Source organism: Xiphophorus maculatus, chromosome 9 (assembly GCF_002775205.1).
Source record: "Xiphophorus maculatus strain JP 163 A chromosome 9, X_maculatus-5.0-male, whole genome shotgun sequence".
Taxonomy (NCBI): domain Eukaryota; kingdom Metazoa; phylum Chordata; class Actinopteri; order Cyprinodontiformes; family Poeciliidae; genus Xiphophorus; species Xiphophorus maculatus.
The window spans coordinates 27,140,268-27,155,676 of record NC_036451.1 but is presented as its reverse complement, the minus strand read 5'-3'; the positions used below and the strand labels follow the sequence as shown (position 1 = coordinate 27,155,676).

The window sequence follows — 15,409 nt, the reverse complement described above, 5'->3', positions numbered from 1 at the left end:
CTTCAGCTCCTCAGTCGCAGGCGTCTCTATAGCAACCATCTCACATTTATAGCCCTCTACAGCTGATTGGTCTTTGCCTCATAGCTAGCACGCGCCATGTCGTTTTCAACATTATTAAATAATGAGTTTAAGAAAATTAGGAAAAAATTAAATTAAATAGTAATGTTTAGGAGAAGATAACAAAACGTCAACTTCCTGTCACTACAGGAGACTTCTGACTCTGAACAGCTGGACATAATGAGCGCTGAAGTTCACTTAAACAGAAGCGCGGTGCGTTTAAATGCTGAGCAGCTCAGTTAGCTTAGCGGGAGGTCCTTAACCCGAAATAACTCGCGCATGAGAAAGCTGGTAGGCAAGGTAGCATCAGCAAAACAGGAAAAAAAATCTCTAAGATATAAAATGTGAAATCTAACACACCATATTTGTAATGACAAATTAGCCCCACATTAGCATTAGCTGCCCTGTTTCATGCCCTTTCTATAAGGAGTGTTGACTCGTAAGTCACCAATAGCCACATAAATTAATCATTTGCAGTGAAAGGTATACAAATTCAGCCGGCATTAGAATCTTCATTACTTAAAATAGTCTAGATTGCGAACGATATGGGGACAAATGACTTTTACCAAGTGCACTGGAAGTGGACAGAGGTTTGCTTCCTGTGAATTGAACAGTCGCATGTGAATTGACCATGTTTTACATGTCCAAGTTTGAGTCATTAATTTATTTTACGACAGCATGTGAAATTTATTTGAAAAGAAAAAGTAGCCTGTGCAAGAACCGAAGACATAGTCTTGCGGTTTCATTCAATGTTTAATTCCGCATGTAATTCGGATTGGAAAGCATTTTTATTATTAATTCTAGAGGGTGTTTTGTAAAAGTAAACTCATCCAGGATAAAATAAGAAATCTGAGTTTGAGCAAGTCGTCCAGAACAGGCTGGTTTAATCGCGTTCATGAATGTCCTACCAAGCTACAGAGGAACATCCTAATCAAGCCAGGTTTAAGCAATCCTGTTAAGTGCAGACTTTGGGTTCCTTTCGAAACACCAGTAAATCGATCGCAGATCAATTGATTCTGACACAGGAAACTGTTTCTAAGCTTTTGAAGCCCATATGTGAGAGGGGAAACTAGGTAGCTATTCAGAAAGGGTATATATGTTAACTTCTATATTTCAATTTACATTTGCACCCTAAAAAGTCAAGTTCACAACCAAGTGTTATTAAATAATGCCAATTAATCCATAAGTTAATTAAGTCCTTTAAGCAACTAATATCATAACAAAACTGGATTATTGTGAACCTTTGTCATTCCAAATAAAGGTTTATGTAGTTATGAGCAGTAGTGATTCCTGAAGCTGGTCCTCAGGCCTACTGTCCTACACACTAAGTTAAATGCTTCCCTGCTCCCAAGCAGCTGATTCAAATGATTGCATGACCATCAAGTGCTGCAGAAACCTGTTGATCACCCATAGATTCAATCCAGGTGTGTAGCAGAAGGGAAACACCTAAAACATGCAGGGCAGGGGGGCCTGAGGACCGGAATTGAGAAACGCTGCATTAACTCATGGAGAACCGTGTTAATTACCCACTCATCCAAACCAGCAGGTTGGGCAGCAGGTAAACCCTGCCCACCAAGAGAACAAAAAAATAAATGACTAACTAAATAAAGAACATGCAGGACAGCGAAGCCCTGACAATCATATGAACCTCTGCTTGTTGTGGATGCACATTCATTGAAATCTGCTGCAATTATCATCGCTTGAAAGAACGATGCCAATGACACACACAAAAAAAAATATGTTTGACGATGACACCTGTTTGTTAATATAAGGCACCAAGCAGCTATTCAGAAAAATGGGCAAGTATAACAATTTGCACAAGTTTTACAAGGACTAAATTAGGATAGCTGAATGATTGGATTAGAGCTTCTCCAAACTGGTGGTGGTTTTCCTCATCTGGAGCCAGAAATTCCACCTAAGTCACAAAAAACTGATACAATTGTACAATCAACTTCAACTTATTGCCCATATAGGTTGCTATGCAAGCTATTTAATCATGAGCTATGCAGATTTTCTTCTGAATTTTTTGAAAGTCATTGATTCTTTTTTTTTTTTAACTGCATGAAGCAAAACAGAATCAGACAGTCTGAAAAATCCAGCCATATTTTCCAGTTTTGCAAAACATGTATTTTTGCATGTTTACGATGGTGAATTGTATAATTTATAACATAATTTGTGTAGGACAATAGCACACTTTTTTATATTGCTGCTGCGTAATGATCCAAAAACACCCTGAAGGCATTGATCGTTTATATTTTTTGACCACAAGATGGAGCCAGAAGCAAAAATATGTAATTAGATTTGACTCCGTGCAGTGGGATGTCATATGTGGACACGATCTTTTCCACTGTCAATTCATAACACAAATATTTGCTATTTGAAAAATGTTCTTTATAAAATGACGTGTTGACTCTCCATTATATTGCAAAAATTCATGACAACTCACAATTTGGGTAGATGGAAACAGCAATGACGCATAGTGGGAGATGGATACATTTAACTTTAAAGCATTGTCTTTTTTTAAACTCTTGCAAACCAGGACCAGATTTGGGGCTGTTCGGAAAGGGAAAGTGTAACAGTGGCACGCAGAACAGATTTGGGAATCCTGGCAACACATATGGCCACATTTGTGTGTGTGTGTGTGTGTGTGTGTGCGTGTGCGTGTGCGTGCGTGTGTGTGTATGTGTGTGTGGGTGCTTGGCTGACAATAACAGGAAGCTTGTTCAGATGGGAGGAGGTCATAAAGGAAGGCTCAGCCCCCTGATGTTCCAGAAGTGAGGGGTAGCACTGGCTATTTTAAAAATGGATGAACTATTACTCCTCTGTAAACAAGTAGACATGGCCTGGAAACATGAACAACTGTCAGTTATTCTAAATTGCCCAATATTGTCTCATTTGATTGTGTTCTTGTTTTCTTTAAGCAGCTTGATTATAAATAAATGACACAGTGTTGAATCTAAGACAAAAATAACTGGGCTAAATCAGTTTCACAGTGGGTACTTTGCAGTCACTTTGCAAAGGAGTGTCTTTTTGAAAACTGTGAAACTGTGATGACTTTTGGAAGGTTATACAATACACAATACACATGCTGTAAAGAGCAAATTGTAATCCTCAGAGGTGGAACTGTTTACCAGGGGTTGTTTCACCCGCAGGATCATATAAAGGCGCACACACTGTACACTGGAGACCAGAAAGAATCATGATGAAGAGAGGCTCAGAGCCAAATAGATAAAGATAGAAAGAATTTTTTAGATTACTGGCTTAGGTTACTGATTACTGAATTAGGGAGAGTCTAATTCCTGCTTGGGTGTTTTTTGAAGGCAATTTTTTTGGAGGGGGATTTTAGATAAGGGAGTTAGAGCAAACTGGAAAAATACAACTTGTGAAATTTGAATTTATAATAGTAAATACATTAATAGTGTTTAATAGTAAACACATTGTACTTGCATAACTATTTTCTAAACACTCACACTTTACAGGAATCAAGCAAAAGTATTAGCAGGACATTAAGCACATCAAATAAAAACATAAAAGGAGAACACTTAAATACACAGCACCTTAAAAAAGTAAATAAGTAATAATAAAACAGAATACTTGGAATTTATTGAAAGAATTCTTTAAAAAAAATCAATTGAACCCTGCATCATCTTCCCTCTGCGTCGCTGTTATGCACTTACCTTGTATTGTTCTGCGAAATAAACTCTCAACAAATTTCAGTGAGGCTCCAATGTAACAAAAAGTGAACAAGGTCAAGACAGTGAATGCATTCTCAAGGCACTGTGTCATGCTTATGTGAAAACATCAGGATGTCGATGGGGAAATGTTGAGGTAGTGCATTGGATTGCTCCTGGTTATTGGACCTTAAATCTTTTTTTTTTTTTTTCAGGAATCTGAAAGTTATGCACATATTTGGCTCCAGAGTTGACTTTGTCAGGAGGAGAGCCGACAATAACAAAGGGATCAGCGGCTTACATGCAGGTACCTGTTATCAATCAGCGTCTTTTATTAACTATGACCTAAACTCTCTGGTTATTAATGTGCCCCATATGCAGGTGGTGAAAGTTTGAAAACAAGTGAAGATGTTTTGATTGATCAAAGAGCAAATGGAGTGCTTAAAAAAAAAAGAATTAGAAGGAGAGGTACCAGTCTTAATGGTGCTCATATGTGTGGATGGCAATGATTTACCACACAATACTGATTTTTACAACCACACTAGTGCTGTATGGTGATAAAAATCCTTCCATTTTTCTTACTGTTTATAGGTGTCTGAAATCAAAGGGAGAACACTGAGGACTGATTTGCTCGACACTGTCCAACTTTTGGAGAGAGCCAGCTGGAGGAGGTCAGTGTTAACTTTGGATTTTTTTCGTTGGCTTTGTGTGTTTGAAAAAGTGAGAGGAAGAAGGATGCTGTTTTTGTTTTTTTATTACCCTCTCTCACCACCCTGCTGTACAAGTCGGAAGGTGTCCAGAAACGATCTCTTCCCAAGCCAGACATGGACCTTACAAATCAGAAGGGATTCATGCGGTGATCCAGACCATATTCTGTTCACTGTTAAATACAAAAAGCTTCAAAAGAAAGATGCACACCGTCATTTCTGTGAGGCTGCAAATGTAAAAAAAATCAAATAAAAAAAATGTTTCATTCAAAGAAATTTCAGATTTTTCTGTGGATTGTGGGTTCTATTTTTCTTCTAAATGTAGTAGTTGTCCACCATTCTCTTAGAATAGTTTAATGAAATGTCAAAACATTCATCCACGCATTACTCGTTCAGCAGTGAGATGTTTGAGGATTTTCTTTCTATAATAAACAATGTTTTCGAGGCCAATCTAAAGATCATTGTTCTGTTGAAATAACCCCCCTCTGATTCAGATTTAGCTTTCAGACAGATGATGACCTCCAGGTCTCTCTAAGCACTTTTTAATGTGATGCAGAATTTACTGTTTAATTCCCAGCGATTTCTTGGCCCAGGCTCCAGACCTCGGAATTTAACCACTGCGGTGACTTTGGTTGGGGTGAACGTAATCCACCAAAATCCCACTGAGAAAGATCTAGCTAACCTTTACAGAACACCCAGTACCATCTTTTTTCACTTTGTTGCTGTTGATTAGTTACATTCTGTTGAAGACCAGTTGAGAACCATCCATACATCCAAAGTAAAGCTCAAAAAGGTCGATTTTACATTAAATTACTGGATGATTAACAGGTTTCAGTAGCAATAGATGGCATGCAGAGAAGGTCATGCAATCATTTGAATAAGGGGTGCTAGATTTCATAGACGCATCTAAAACATCTAGGGGAAGAGGGCCTGAGGACCAGCGATGGGAACCACTGCTGTTTAACAAACCTGAGATGTAGCCTGTATCCAAGATTGCATTCCCTCAGTAATGATCCATATTACATGACCGTAAATGAGGACGAGTAAATTGAGAAAGTCACTTTTTAAATCTGAAGTTGTGCGCAAGACACTATTGCCTCGTTTTCACTAAGCAGCACTGGTGTGTGCGATTCGATACGCTTTTTTGGTCCGTTTCCACTGTAGAAGCGGTCCATACAGTTGACCCGGACCGCACCACTCCTGGACCCCCTTCAGTTGTAGATCCACAAGTTTGGAGCGACTGGTGTCACATGACACAGTCCATTGTTTGAGGGAAAGAAAAACGTCACTGATTGCGACAAGCACTAACATGCTAGTACTTCATTTATGTCATCGAACTGGAATTACCAGTCCAACTTGCAGTGGACAGACTTTCCTAAATACGGCAAACCATAAAACACCGACCCGTACCCTGTCTCTCAGTGGAACCAAGAAATAAGATTCTTTGACTTCTCTGGTTGGGTCAGTTACTGAGGTGCAACCCAGGAGCATCAAGGTAATCATTTTCCAGATGAAAACTATGACGTAGGGTTTAGAGAAACAGGCTCTCATCCCAGTCACTTCGCGCCCAGCTGCGAACGCCTCCAACACATGCTGCAGATCACAACTAGAAGATGCACACAGAACCACATCATCTGCAAAAAAAGACAAACACGACAGTCTGACTCTCCCAATCGAGACAACATCGTTCCAAGAGTGTGCCTGGTGATCCTGCTCGCGAACACCAGAAGGATTGCTGGTAACGAGGAGCAAACATAGGCAGATGTTGATGATTCTGTTTACTAAAAAAAAAAAAAAAAAAAAAACACAATTAAATTTTTATTGCTCTATTGGGGCCATGTTTACATCAGATTGAAATTAATTTTGTAGTCAACTCATAAAACATTTAATAGTCCTGCTCCATCATACTTCACTGATTTCATAGTTTGCTCTGACCCCTTTATCACTGGACTAAGTCTTCATTATGGCCTCCATAATATACCCAAACTTTTCCCGACATACAGTTTTAAAACTGTTTGAAATCTGAATAAGTGGAAAGCTGCCCCGGGTGTAGCCCACCTGCTGCCCAGTGACCGAAGGAGATACGCACAAAATCATTTTTATATGCTCCAGAAGATCTAAGCAAGATCTTGCAAAGATTTTCCACTTTTTATTCACACAGAGTGGGGTTTTTATCCATTGGTGTCCTGAGTTTGACACCAATGTTTGGTCATTCCTGATGAATTTAGTATTTCTTCCTGTGAACACAGGTTGGTATTTCATACTGCTGCACTTAGCGATACTTTGTGCTACAAGTTGCATAAGATTTGATACAGAAGATGGTACCCATGCACCACAAAATCCCAGTTCTCCTTTTTTTCAATGGCCTGTAGCATGCTCTTTTCTTAATCTCAGCTGTATTACCCCAACATCATGTAAATAATCGGTTTAGCAGAAACCTGCAGATGTAGGAGATGTAAAGTGATGTGCTCCATGGAACATGTTTTCTTTTCAACTTTCCAAATCTGCAAATCAACGTGCTTTTGTGTGTTTTCCACATCAAAAGTTTCCTTCCTTCTTGTCACAGGTGCCATCTTGTTAGTGGCGACTAGCTTCCTTGAAATTAACCTTGTACCCAGTTGCACAGCGGTCAAGATCACACATATCAAAGCAACTCCGCATTTTTTCAGAAAAGAAAATGGAAGAAATTCCTTAAAAAAAAAGTTAAACTGTGATGTGTTTCTACTCTTAGCAGATCAGTTATATTTATTACAGAAGTCTTGGACGCAGTGATCTTGGTAGGGAAGACTCATGACTTTTAAAAAGTTTTCTCCATTTGAGGCTAACCGTTTCTAACTGGATTCCCACAGTTTTAGGAATGAATATTTTAACCTTTTCCAGACTGAGAGCTACTTTGTTTTTCATCTGTTGTAGAATTTCTTAAGATCTTTGCATGATGTGTTTCTTTTGTTGTTTTTTTTGGATATCCATCAACCTATTTCATGCTGTTTGGCTGTGTTCAAGTGATTTCTTGATTCTACAGCTGCAGACTAATCGACCATGTGTATGTCAACAAAAATCTAACTGAAGACAATAATCAGCCTCTGTAATAAGTCATAAATTGACTTTCTAGCATGATTAAAAAGCTTAAGTCTCATCACATGCTCCTTGTCTCATTTCTTCTGCACAGTCAGCTGCTGTGATCAACTGTTGCTCATAAACAGCAACCTCTGCAAAGTTAATTTGGATGTATTATTCAATCATATATCTGTGAGAAAAGATTAAGACAAGGACTATGAAATAAATCTGGTTTAAGCGCAGCATTTGTATTTTGATAGCAGTAAGTAAAGCTGTTTTATATAGAACTATTGTGTATACATGTGCATGTCTACACAGCGGCACTTAGATTTTGATGAGGAAATGACTGCAGCTACTGTATATAGGAAAACCACAACAGAGTGAAACTCCAGGAAGGTGAATCCATCACAAAGTGAGTAAAGCAGTATATATTAGTGTTTAATTACCAAGAGCGTCACATTTATGCTAACTGAAAAGTTGAGAACCATTGTTTTCCTACTGCTAATGCTGTGTAGCAAAGGCCAGCAAGCAAGTATTCCTCAACAGCAGAAAACAGCAGGGCAGGGATTTCCTGTAAGTCAGCATACAGTGTCTGTGTCATTTTATCTGTCATGCCTTGCAAATTGGTAATCAAAATGTTATACAAATACATATCTGAAGAGTGTGACATGCAATGGTATTCAGTCACTCGCCTGTACACAAATCTGGCCTTTATGGAAGAGTGGAGACTGAGGAGATTCACCTTCCACACACATCAGCCTAAACAAATTATCCCCATTTTGATAGACAGTGGTGGCAGTAGCATGCGGTGGGGCGTATATGTATGTTATGTTGCCAAAAGTATTTATTAACCCACCTTAATCCTTGAATTGAGGTTTAGTATGTTCCAGCAAAGTACCCAAGGATGCCGCGTGGGACATTTTCCTCACTATGAAATGTTCCACTGTCCACTGTAGGGGGTGTAATAAGAAAGCATTATATGGAGTAATAATGAGATGTCACTCCAGCTTATGTTTGTCAGATTTGCTTATGTGTGCGTCATCACTAGCAGCAGTCTTAATTAGTGGCTGAAAAAGACTGTTTATGTCTTTCAAAACAGATGCACATTACTGAATCCCCATGCAATGAGACTGACCTAGACTGTAGTTTTACAGGATAATTGAGGTTTTGCATTGTATTGCACACGCGAGTGACAAATCGACCGTATGCCAAATTCGGATTAAACTCATGACATCTGTGAGGAAAGTGGTCCCTCTCTGTTCTTTAGAGCTACCCAGTGCCGTATGAAGGGACCGCGCGCTTTGCTTAGGGACTCTCTTCTCTCGCTCGCAGCTCTCCTCCTCCCTCAGGCCCCGCCCCTCCTCGAAAACCCTTGCAGTAAAACAGGCAGATAGACGCTCGTGAACTTAAAAACTTTTAGTACGGGGCGTTGTGAGGGGACAACTTTGCGAACAGTCGTTTTCCTTCAACAAAACTACCACTCCGACGGCAGAGACGAGAGAGAAGAAGGACCTTCATTTCCCCCCCATCAACCGGAGTGACTTCCACTAAGTTTTTCAGGGCATTTTGTGAGGACTCTTCGTGGTACGTCCGCTCTTCTTTTAAATCTAGCGGTTTGACGTTTTGTTTGTTTTACCTAAAAAATAAAGAAAACATTTTCAGAAACACCTTGCTGTTCAAAACAACATCTCAACACCCCCGGTCTGTTGGTGGTGGATTAGAACCCGGTTTCAGCTTGTTGCGGAAACTTATATCCAGTTGAACATCTGTCTCGTGCGTCCGTTGACATGCAGCTCTTCATTATCTCTCGCTGAAGCGCCTCTAGTTTATTACATTAAGACACGGCTTCTTACACCCACTTTATACCTTTTTCGTACTAATCTATGAAAACAAAAACAAACCCAAACACATATGAAGAGGGTGTTTTGCCAATGTGATATTCCCTTCAGATATCTAGAGGAGGTAGTGGGGCTGTGAGTGTGCTGTCAGGCTGGCACTCCACGCGTTGTTGTGGAGCGAAACGTGACGGACAGAAAAAGGGTGCAACGTTTGGGATAAGGACTTCTAATCGGTCATTAAATATATTTGCAACTCCGTTAAAAAGAGGGCATTGTCTGCAGATGCTCCTGATCTGTATTTAGATCTGTTACAACAGAAACAAAAAGTAATCTGTTCTTAATGATACTGCCCTCTGCTGTATTTATTTCACTAAAAATATACACTACCAATTAGAAGTCATATTTGAGTTGTAATGTGTTAATTTCACTGCAAAAATACAAAGCAAAATACAGGAAAAGCCCTGCAGATGCTGCTTTTTTTGTATTTGGATTGATGACATCACAAGAGACGCAAGAAACCAGCTGAGATTTAAAGATCAGGGAAGTTACATATTAATGTATGTATGACTTACTTGAAATAGGTTTTTTTGTAAAGTGCCTTGAGACGACATTTGTAGTAACTTGCTTCTATATAAACAAACTGAATTGAATTAAACATCAAGATTTCTACAAGGTTTTAAAGAGTCACTAGAATTCTTAAATTGAATCATCTTAAAGTTTGGCCTTAACAAGTCTACTCTGGGTCTTTAAATGTATTTATATCTTCTTACATTTATTTCATGTGTTTGTTGTTTTAAGGAAGGCTCTAGTTTTGTTCTTTTGTTCCTTGGAACAAAAGCGGCAGGGACAGTGTGTTTAGTGCATGCTGCTTCACGCCCGATTCAATGCATCAACCATAAACCTAGCATTGGGGATGCTAACTGGCTATTTCAAAAGTGAAATAGCCATAATTTGTCAGTATTTTTGGAAAAAAAATTTCAGATGTTGTTTAATGATAATATAAATATAATACATTATATACAGTATAAATACAATATAATATAATATAATATAAATAATGCAAGTGGCCCGTATTGTTAAATAGAAAGAAACACTGTCACTGTTAACACTGTAGAAAACCAAACTACAATAAAAAAAGACACGTAGTGAGAGTGCAGACATTGCGCAGGAAAAAAAAACATGTTCTGGATGTGCATGCATATTTGTGTCCATTATTAAATACACATTTGTAGCATGCAAGTATCTTGTCCCACATGTTGCAAAAATGTCCTGCCTGAGGCACTCCAACGCCTACCACTGCAGTGAAAAAGTTTTCACAGACAGTGCCTAGGTGTAAAAACACTTAAGTCCCATCCCGGAGTTGGAAAGCTCCAATTTACCCTTGACAAAGTTGCATTTAGCTAGCTTATGCTGTTATGTGAAATATATTTACATTTTTACATCTTGATGTTCTTAAAACGTTTAAAGAGTCATCCACTGAACTTGCGGAAATTTGCAGGAAGTGCCAGTGTTCCTCCAAAATTATTGACATATTTGGCTGACATGTTTTCATGTCAAGTTTCAAACATTTTTCTGATGTAAAATGGCTGAAGCAGCAGCTTCTTTTCCACCTGTGACTCCACATTTATAGAATAACAGATTTAACAAGTTACTCTAGTTAATCAGAGTTACTCTAATTAATCAGTCAAGCTAATCTGCCAGGTTGCTAGCCTGCTGTTGCCACTTGCTAGCAGTTTGCTAGCAGTTTGTCCTTGTTTTAAATGACTTGAGCTGGTCAGCCAACTGACCTACAGTGTGCAGCTACAGGTAGTGGGAAGGTTAGGGCTGCGATATTCAGTTCTTCATATAGTCAGATAGAAGTCCAGCCTGTCTGGCTTTTTGCATGACATCTCATTACAAGGGTTTTAAACCATCGGAAAAGTACGGAGGAAACTTTCACTGGTTTTGAAACCATGAATTTTGGATATCATGATAAATACTTCATGGTTAGTCATTACTGTATGATAAAAATTTGCATCAGGTTCTAAATATAGGGGATTTTTTTTGTCAATATGATGAACATCACTTCTAAAATGCTATTTACAGTTATTTACTTGGTGTCGTCAGAGGGCTGGTAACAGGCATAAAAGTATTGAATAAGAGCTGTCTCATAGGTCACTTTGATTATACCATAGAATAACGGTACAAATAAATACAATTAGTCCGTGATAATTTTTTGTAATTTAAATAACAGAAAAAAACTGTCCATGTCTTTCAAAGCATCTTTTATTTGATATGTTCCATCAGAAGCAGGTACAGTCAGTTGAAATATGTTATGATTGAATGTCTTTGTCTAGTGTTGGTGGTTTACAGACTTTTTAGTTGTTTTTTTTATCAGTACTTTTTTGAACGAGGTATGAAATCTGAATTTATATCGGTGTAATCTGATGGTGTCTGTCTCTCCGTGCACATGCCTGGCTCTGTCGGTCGCTCTTTATCTGCCAGCAGCAGGCTGAGCTGCAGACTCCTGGACAACTTCTCCTCATGGTTGTCAGGTTCTGGACATACCTTCTCCAAAACCCCTAACAGCAATAAATGCAGTCGTGTGTTTTGTGGCTAAATTCTGTCCAAGATGGTTCTTTCCACATTGTGTTTGATACTGCAGTCACTGTGTTGTTTTGCATGCTAAGGAAGACCAGAGTAGATGTTGAAGATACCAGCCCTGCCTAACAATGCTGCTTGTTACTTATCACTGTTTGCCACAGTGTTGTGTTGCCTTATTACAGACATAGAAACATGTAAAAAAGACTCACTGTATTGTCTGAATTGTTACTTTTTCTGCATGAGGTAGCACATTAAAGTTAGAAAAGAAGGAACCAGGTGTGTATTTCTTAGAATGTTTGTACCATGTAGCAAATATTTGGCGTTTTCTCTTTCTCTACTTTTACTTAACTAGCATTATTTAAGTAAATGAAGGTAACTGTGGCACTTGTGCTTGCAGGATTAAGATTATGTTAAGCAAAGAAGCACACCTATACAAAATAAGTTGCTCATTGTGATTAGTATAAAAGTGGGGATTTGGGGCTTAGTCTTGTACACACGGATATGTGGGATAAAAAGATGAAGAAGTCAGTTAGAATTCATGTTGTTTAGTTAAACCTCTCCACAGTTTATTAGTCATGCTGTTATATCGTTACATGTTGGCCTGCTACAAAAAATAGGCGTTGTCAAAAAATATGTGGTGTGTTACAGAATAAGGAATGACATCTGAGCAGCTGGTGGTAAAATAGTAAATTTACAATATTTTATGTAGGCCTTTGAAATGTGTTTTAGCAGCTTTAGGTGGTGTTTTGTTGTTTGTCACTTCTTTTCTCAACATCCATGTTTTCTTTAAATATGGACAGAAACAGTCTTGGATTAAAAAACAAGAAAGAAAATAAATCACTGGAGCAATGTCATTTGGTCCGGACACCCCAAGGAAGGTGCACCACTCTTTCATTATGTATAATGGCTTTCACTGTGATCTGTTGTTGTCGTAAAGCCTTAGAAATGGTGTGGCAACCCTTCCCAGACTGATATATACACAGAGTTAGTTTCCCTTCTGTTTTTGAATTTCTTTAGGTCCTGACCTGATGTGCCACTTTTTCAGGTCTTCTAGCCATTAGCTTTTATTCTGCAGATTTAGCAGTAACGAGGCCTTGTTTTGGCAAGTTAAAATTTTACCTTAAAATATCTTCATTTGACAATAAAAGTCATTCCGAAACATGTGCAGGTGACCAAGCAAAGCAAAAAAAAAAAATAAAAAATCTCTAAGGTGGCACATACTCTTTTTTTAACCACAAAGGACTGTGAGGCCCCACCTTGCTAAGATATCTGAAAAAGTGACTGCAGTTTTATTCAGCAGAATAAAGCACACAGCAATGCTTTCATGTCCTTTTCCCGCTCCAAACTGCTGGTCAGCTGGCAGAAAGAAGGCCTCTTCACTATTCTTTCCCTTACATCACCAGCTCAGCTGATTGGAAATTTTTCAGGTCGCAAAAAGAGCACAACCTACCATTCTCATTTCTGTTAAGCATAAGCCTGTTGCAATAAGCAATAAATCAGTTAAACACAAGATAAATCAAAACAAGCTTGATCATTTCCATTCTCACAACTGTTTGTTTTTCTTGTGTCCCTCTCTCTTTTATCAAAAGCTGGATGATGAATGGTTTCAGCCTGATGCATTGGTCTGAATATCAATTTTGCTTATAGAGACTTCAGTATCAATTTTGTTTGTTGTTTTTTAGCAGTTTTTGTTTATTTATTTTGGACATTTAAAATGTCTTAGAGTTCCAGTGTTAACTATTTGTTATAAATAAAGGTTTATTAATCTTTGAGAGGCTGCACCTGCTATTATAATGCCATTATTACCATTGTAATAATGAAAATGATCTCAATATAACAATATTATTGTTTATCGCAATAACTTCTGGGACAAAATTTGTTATTGTGACAGGCCCGGTTAAGCAGCCAGTTGCAGGTTGGCTATCTGTGCTAGCTAGCCGCTTATCTTGCAGCTACTTAAAATCACAGTTACATTTTTAAAAGCAAAACTGCAAAAGGTAATATGCAACAAAGTGTACATGATTTCTCGACAACTACAACAGAAGTCAGTTCAAGTGTTTGCATTAAAAAAAAAACGCACAGTAAACGATAAATGTATAAGTGTTATAAATGATATGGAAACAATTCTTTGTACCCATTCTATCGTACTGTGAGAATCCGCCATCTGCAGGCGGCCATAGAGCAAGCTTGTTTCAGATTAGTAGCTTAGTCGTCCAGATGCAACATGTAATACAGACAGTCTGCTAAGATATCCCTCTGTGATTACTATAACAACATCTCTACTCTGTTCCTAGCAACACAACATGCACAGGAGGCATTCGTGATGATAGATGGAAGCCAGGGCTTTAACACTGAAGCCACCACAAGCATGTCGCTTGGTTTCAGCAGTGTTCAGGAGAATCTGGTAGCTCCTTCAAAGCTCTCCGTGTTCGGATGTGATTTCCAGACTTTCTTTGTGTTGCCACAAGAAAATCAAAAGCTTTAGGTGGAAAACCGCTAGAGTTATCTCACACCAGGTTGAAAACGTCTCCGTAAATCTTTTAATATGCCTGGGTAAAGCACGGCTAGTCTGCAGCGCAGCAGAAGAGAAGAAGACGACAGCAATTTGCCTTTGATTGTGGTCTCTGCTTCCCAAAAAGTGTTGCAACACAGCCTCACCGTGTTTAGTTAGTAAGGAGGTGAATGTCAAGGAGGAGCATAAATCAAACGGAGGGGCACTAATCCTCCCTGATGAGCTAACAGTGTAATATTTGTCAAGATCTTCCAAAAAAGACTTCCCAGCCCATGCAGCTGCAGCACACTGAAAGGCCCTTTTGTCTTCTGAACGCTGCTTGCACTGCAGAGTGATGCACCTAAGCGCTTTGTGCATCACTTCCCATGCACACTTTTCGGGTTCACTGCAGTGCACATACGTGTTCACATGTGCCTGCTCTTCGCGGCTTCGATTCTGGTCCAAGGCGCAGCTTTTAAGCTGTGAACAAGTGGGCTTCCTGTTACAGTACCTTGCACACATGGAGTTTACATTGACGTGGGTACAGTTACAGTCTGGTTGTCATGAAGAAAATAGGTAGCACTTGAGGTAGCGGTGTGCTTGACTTTTATCTGGACCATATGTTTCATGAGAAATGTGCACAGTATATAGAGTGTGTAGGAGTCGTAATTGGTTTGAGCTTTCTGTAGGATTTCCTAAAAATAAATCTTTTGTTTTGTCTTTTGAAGTTTTAGGACACACAAAGTTTATGGCAATAAATTCCAGTTTTTGTCATTGAACCGTAAACGCCACTTTACGTGTTTGATCCTTGTATCTGTACAGAGAAAAATAAGATTTCGTGATTCTTGTACAAAATGCTCAACTTTAATTTTTCCTGCTTGCAAGTTCATGCAAGCGTGTGTGATTGTATCGAGCTGCTTACTCCCAGACCCCACTGGCAAGTCACAGTGTGTCCTGATGCCTTTAATGAAAGTGTGTTTATAATCTGTGGCATATTGCAGAGTG

General features: G+C 38.8%; 1 protein-coding gene across 1 annotated transcript in view; it reads left to right on the top strand.

Annotated features, from left to right (window-relative positions):
- Positions 1 to 8,857: 8,857 nt before the first annotated feature.
- tgfbr3 (transforming growth factor beta receptor 3) overlaps positions 8,858 to 15,409 on the top strand; it is a 78,302-nt gene continuing 71,750 nt past the window's right edge. The window contains exon 1 of the mRNA XM_023339494.1: positions 8,858 to 9,076. The gene's annotated coding sequence lies outside the window, so the exon portion shown is untranslated. The remainder of the gene's footprint in view (positions 9,077 to 15,409) is intronic.